A 6,975-nucleotide genomic window follows, 5' to 3' on the forward strand; every position below is an offset into this window, starting at 1 on the left:
GTCCAAGATGATAAACGTCTTGTTTTTGTCCAAAGATCTTCAGTTTAGTGTCACAGAGGAGCAAAGAAACCAGAAAATATTCACATTTAAGAAGCTGCAGTCTGAGATTTTAGACAATTTGCTGACATTTAATCAACTATCATGCAGCTCTAGTGTCTAATTAAGGCTGCAGCTGGTCGTTATGTTCATTGTTAATTGATCGAAAAGTGGTTTTGTCTGTAAAATGTTAGAAAACTTGATTTTGTCTTTAAAAACAGGTCAATTGATTATTAAAAAAAGTTTCTTATTAACCATTTTGTTATTGCTTTTCCACCATTTTCTGACATTTTAGAGACAAAAATGACTTATTGATAAATGAACAATGAACATAACGACCAGTTGCAGCTCTAATTACACACTGGAGCTGCAGTGATAGTTGATTAAATGTCAGCAAAGTTGAAATGATGTAATTGCAGCTTCTCTGTGAATATCTTCTGGTTTCTTTGCTCCTCTGTGAGCTTAAACTGAATATCTTTGGATTCTGGCGTTATCCTGAGACACTCGTCGACATTTTTCATCATGTTCTGACATTTGAGAGACCAAACATCTAATCGATTGATTAAAAAAGTGATCAGCAGATTAATCAGCAATGACAATTATTTACTAATCGCAGCTGCAGGGATAATATCATGTTATTTTGATGGGGTTGGAAGGAGGTAGAGACTTGGTTGTTGAAGTCTTTTCTGTGATTGTTATAAAAGATCCAAACAAGCAGTGGAAACGTTGGTATTAGCCTCGAGTTAAACTTCTCCACCGAGCTGCTGAGGCTCCTGACAGGACGTTCAGACCCGCGTGGGCGTCTGATGTGCACATCTGTACGTCTGCGTGTGTGTGTGTGTGTTTTCGTCCGCCTGATCTGGAAACAGGCCGTAGGAGTTTGTTTTTGAGGTCGTGCCGTGTGGTTGTCCGTCTCTGCTGCGACACAATGGGACCGAGCCTCAGCTGCGCTTCCTCCTGCGGTGCTCGGTGCAGCGCAGCCGCCGCCGCCTGATGAAAATCTACGAGATGCTCAAAAAACGAACGCGGCGTCCGTGAAGCCTGCAACAAAAAAAGCAGAACTTCAGTGACTTTGCAATGATTGCTGGAGATGTGTGAGCTGCCCTGATTGGTGTGTTGGGAAGAGGCTGTCCTTAAACATGCAGAGAAGCGAGTTTGAATTGTCTGAAGTTTTCTTGCAGATCTGAGCTCCTGTGTGGCTGCAGGAGGAGATGCAGGAGGTGAAGCTTTTCCTTTTGAACAAAACAACACGGTCACTTTAGGGTCAAAGGCCTTTAATACAAAGCTAGTGCAACATATGCATGAATTATCGCAATAATGGGTTTAATTTCAGTTGATATTTGTAAATATTGCTGATTTTTAATGACTTTTTTTTTTTTAGTTATTTTTTTGGCCTTTGTGCCTTTATTGGATCGTGTTAGTGAGAGAGAGAAAGGAAAGTAGGTGAGAAGAATGGGGGGAGGACATGTGGGAAAGGGTCATGAGCGGGATTCAACCTCCACATTGGGACTGTAGCCCTGCACATGGGACGCCAGCTCAGCCAGGTGAGCGATAGCAGCGCCCCTAATGACTTATTTTTAATAAAAAAACAGCATAACAAAGGTTTAATTAGAAGTGAAGCACCTAAACCTAGTTACAAAGGTGCACAGGTGATAATATTTGTGTAAAAACCAACTTAAATTACACATTTAAATAAGAATAAATCATGATTTTGCACCTCAAGCGTTTTTAGGTGCGACTGAGATTTGTTTCTGCAACAACTTTTTGTCATGCATCTGATGCATTTACTGTTTTAGGCTTAGTTTCTGCTCCACCATCTCTGATTTGCATAAACTGTCGCTATTTATAAAGAAATTTGGGAAGTTTTAGCTTCATATATCAAATAGTTTCCGAGATAGTCTAATCTTTTTTTTTTTAAAAGCCCGTCAACCTGTTTTCTGCAGGTTTGAACAACAACATCTCAGGAACTACTGATGATAAAAACCTGAAATTCTCTCTGTTCTTTCTCATCATGTCATTGATTCAGAATGTTGAAACTTCTGATCTGTGTTGGACTCAGATTTGCAGATATTATTTCTTGGAATATTTTTCTTTCTGTGGTACAATTTGTCAAACCTTCCAATCCAAGTTCTCCTTTTTTTTTTTTTGAGTCCCACGTATGTTATAATAAAAGTCTTCTATTACAACAGTGCTCCTATAATAAGTATTATATGTTTAGTTTTGTCTTATTGTGTCATGCAGCTGCGTACGGTTCAGAAAATATCACTGAACCACTTCTGCATTGTCATTTTATTTATTAATGTGAGCTCAAAGACGGGACTTTCCACGTCAGCTTCCCCTATTTCAACTCAGTGATATTCAGAGATTGTTTGAGCTACTTGTTCGATATTCTAGATTCTGAGTCGATGACATGATGAGAAATAACAGAGAAAAAAATCTGGTTTTTATCTTTAATAGTTTCTGAGATGTTTTTGTTCAAACAGCCTCAAATTTCAATGCGAGAAAAAACCTGCTGAAAGCGGGTCGACGCTGATGTTTGGTTTATGTCTTATGGCTTTCTGCAGAAATTTGGATTTCATTTTCAGAACTTGCCTATTTGTTTTAGTTCAGGGCTCCTCCATGCTTCTCCAGACTGCAGTGTTAATGCAACAGGTGGGACTGAAGCTTTTTTTCTGCCAAAACGAGGTCGATTTAAGGTCACTTGATCACATTTTCACGTCTGTCCGAGGCAGAGCCAACGGTTTCCTGCTCTTTAATATTTCCTGTATTTATTTCAGACCAACTATTAAATCAGGATGGAAAATGTACCATCACATGATTTAAATGTAGACATGAAACTGGACGTGGATCCGGTTTTAAAATAGCAGAAATAAAATCAGTTCTGTTATCTGAGCAGCTGAACAGATGAAGCAGCGATTCTGAGCCGGTATTTAATAAAAACAATCTGCTGCGACGATCTACCGTAAACAGATAAAGTGGTTCGATTGCACGACAGGAAGAACGGCCTTGGGATGGAATTGGGTTTGCAGACCGAAGACTTTAATCAGTTTTTTATGACTTTAGGGTCATTTACTGTGGAAGAGTTAAATTAATGTTCCGGGTTTATTATTAGCATGCCAAGAATTGCTTTTAATATGTAAAGCTGAGATCAGGCTGTTATTCTAATTCATTTTTATTTATATACCTCAATTTTTTATATTTTCTGTAGATTTGTCTTGTTAATATTAAAATTATTACCTGTGTTCCTCAATAAATGGGTTAAATTTAAATTACATCTTTATTTCTTTTTATTAAAACTACACCAGCAAAATGATAAATAATTATCATAGTCGAGTCAAATTAAACATTTTATTGGGATGAATCTCAAACTTGGGTTCATTTAACAAAACAACAGCCGTACGAGGACTTTTTCTAAAAATAAAATAAAGTTTGCAAAGTGACGACTTAACCCTCTGAACTCTGAAATGACCAAAACTGCGTCATTTATCAGCCGCAAACTGTCGGATTTTGAAGGTTTTAACAGTTTTTGAATGTGACGTATGTATTAGTCGGGATATTTAACCAAATCTAGACTTAAAATCCAGATATTTCTTTTTTTTTTAAAAATCACTTTATTCTTCGTGTCCTGTTTAAAAATGTGCCAAAAATAAACCCTTTGCTTTAATGGAATTCTGTAAAAAAACAAAAAAATTCTGCATCATTTGGCGTAACCAGGAAGCTTTTAGTGACTCAGGTGTGACCAACAGGCGCTTGGCAAAAATTCATAGTTTCCAGGTGAACCTCAGGTTATGTTTACGCAGCGACGTGTAAGAACAAGTTAAAAATGTTAGTAGTTAAAATCTGATATTTCGTCAAAATCACATTTTTTCTTTGCGTCCTTTTTAAAATGCTGCCAAAAATAAACTGTTTGCTTTAATACAATTTTGTAAAAAAAAAAAAAATTCTGCATCATTTGGCGTAACCAGGAAGCTTTTAGTGACTCAGGTGTAACCAACAGGCGCTTGGCAAAAATTCATAGTTTCCAGGTGAACCTCAGGTTATGTTTACGCAGCAACAATAGCAGACAAATGCAGGAGCAGTTTCTTTTTTTCCACCTGTGGGCATTTGGAAAAATATTGGACATGTTTATTCCAGTTTTCTTTCAAAGTTTGTAAAGTAAATAATCAAAGAAAGCTCTGTCTTAAGGCCTTATAACTGTGTCATCCTGCTCAGAAGACACTCCTTGGTGGTTGTTCTGTTTCCACGGAGCTGCAGGACTTTCTATTGCAGTGACAAATGAGCCACAGTGAGGAAAAAAATGCAACCAATAAAAAAAACTTCAGAGGGTTAAACCAAGAAATATCTGCAAGCGAAACCTGACGAAGCAGTTTCGATTCTCCCCGGCGCTGCAGATGCATTGAGAGATGGCGCTCGGGAAGTTTCGCTGGGAAGCCGAGTGATGAAATAACGGCGTCTGCGGCGAATAAACTGTTGCAGCGAGGGGGGAAGTTGTAAGTGGAAGTTGTAAGTGGAGCGAGGCCGGCGGTGGCAGCAGGAAGGGAATGATGGAAGGAGATAGAGATGTGGGAGTGTGGTTAGAGGGGGTGGTGGAAGGGGGCCGGCGCAACCCAAAATAGCCGGCTCACATGTTTGCTGTGTGCGTGGTGAGCTGTGAAGCAGACCTCCTGCCGAATGCCTGGATAATCTAATGCTGGCTCTAATTGTTGATTGCAGTTTTGCCGTCTTGTGTCTCGCATGCTTCTCTCCGCTCTGCTTTCTGCTCTCATCTCCGTAATGCGAACTGATGTTGGGCAGCAGCAGCAGCAGCAGCAGGCCGGACTGGCGGCGGTCCAGTCGGGGAAAGGTCAGCGGCTCGGCCCGGTCGCTCGCCGCTCTCTGGGCCCGGTGGAGGCCGAGTCAAATCAGATTACTCACAAACACACACGCTCGGCCGGACACGCAGACGGCAGATGTGGCCCTGCAGCCTGACAACCACACTGGAGGAGGATATTCAGGGAAAGGAACTCTGGCTTCAAGAAGCTGGAGAAATAAACACAAAAACACACTGAAAACTGTGAAAAAGACAGTTTTAATGTGGAAATGTTTTATTTTTACAAGTAACCTGCAAATTAATACTTCTTCCATGCTGTCCAAAATCACTCATGATTTATTTAGTTCAAAATAAAATAAAAATTGTGATTTAAAAAAATCTGCAAAATAAGAATAATATATTTATTTATTTGATTTAAATACACTAAAATGGTGTAAATTGAAATTTGTAGAATAATAAATCATTTTATAAAAATACACATTTTTATTTAAAAAAAATACTAAATGTAGATTAGTACTTTTTCTTAGATTTTTTTAAATATATTTTCTGAATTTAAAAATATTTTTACTGTAACAAAATACTATATTTAAATCTGTAATATGCATAATTTTTCTAAAAAAAATCTAAAATATCTCATCTGTAAAATAACAATATTTTTTCCTGATCTGAATACAGTGAAAGGTGTAATTTTATGGTCAAACACTGTAGAAAAACACTTTACTGTTTGTAAAAATACAGATTTGTGATGTGGACATTATTTATTGTTTTGTTTTGTTTTTTGTTTTTTTGTTTTTGTAGTGACCAAAATGTAAAGCATTACTTTTTTTTCTGTGATTTTTGCAAGATATTATCTGTAATTTATTAGTTTTTAATCCCTAACATACATTTTTTTTGTATTAATTTAAGTACACTAAAAGTAGTCAAATGTAAAAGAATGCTGATTTTTGATGTGCACGTTAACTACAGTTTTGTATTTTATTTTTAATTTTTACAGTTAATATCTAAACTACAAATTTTACCACATGTTATCTGTAATTTAGCAAAAAAGGGAGATTTTTTTAAATTTTTTTTAAAAATTCAGTTAAAAACATTCTGTACTATTTTTCCATCCCTCATAAATGAGATTTTTCTTTCAAGTAAAAGCTCATATTTGTAAAATAATATTTTAATATTAAAATGTATTTAATAAAATAACACTGAAAAAAATTTAAAATAAAATGTTTAAATTTAAAATTATTTTTTTATGGTTAACTTGTAAATTAATACTTTTATTTCTGTCATTCTACTAGACATTATTTGTAGTTTAACAAAACAGGAAAACTCTGTAAAACAACAGATTGAAAGTTCCAGTTAAAAGCTATTAAGCAGCAGTATTATTTTCTGCGCCTGTCTCTTGGAATAAACGCTGCCTGGCTGCAGCTTCCTCCGGCGTCGACACACAAACTGAACACAGGGTTTGCGGCGGGCAGGACGAGACACAACCTCCTTCTCATGCACCTAATTCCTTTCATTCCACAGGGTTTGTTTCGACATGCACGCCGGATCGCTGCCTCCCTCCTGCTCTTCCTTTCTCCCACTTTCTCCCTGTGTTTCTGCATCTCTGTGCGCTCCTGATACCGCCGAGGTCCCATGACCCTCTCCGCAGCTGATCCCGGGAGCAAAGCATGCTGGGAGCCGAGCGGCCGCTGTGATTGGCTCGTCGTCGAGCGTGTTGAACGTGTGAACCGCCTGCTGATGTGCACTTTGGTGTTTTTAGGGTTTCAGATCACAGGCAGCCTGTTGGCCGATGGAATATATGGTAAGAAATTCAAACGATATGAGCGGCTAATCAGAAACACACAGCGACGCCGTGGCAACGGGCTCAACCTCATGAGTAAATAAGCTGCTGTATGAGTGGATACAGCCTCCAGGAGATCAGGATGTGACCTACTGCTGTTCAGAAGTGGTAGAAGTTAGTTTTGTGGTTTATGTTCTTGTAAATCCGGGGCTGCATGATTACAGCAAAAACACACAACATTAGTTTCCTGATTACTGGGTTTAAAAATACAAGTTTTTTTTAAGGCTGATTATTAGAATTCAGTAAAATTAAAATGCCGACTTCATAAAGTGTCCTTAAGTATCTTTAAAAG

This window comes from Stegastes partitus, unplaced genomic scaffold (genome assembly GCF_000690725.1).
Source record: "Stegastes partitus isolate 25-593 unplaced genomic scaffold, Stegastes_partitus-1.0.2 Scaffold580, whole genome shotgun sequence".
In the NCBI taxonomy this organism is placed as follows: Eukaryota; Metazoa; Chordata; class Actinopteri; family Pomacentridae; genus Stegastes; species Stegastes partitus.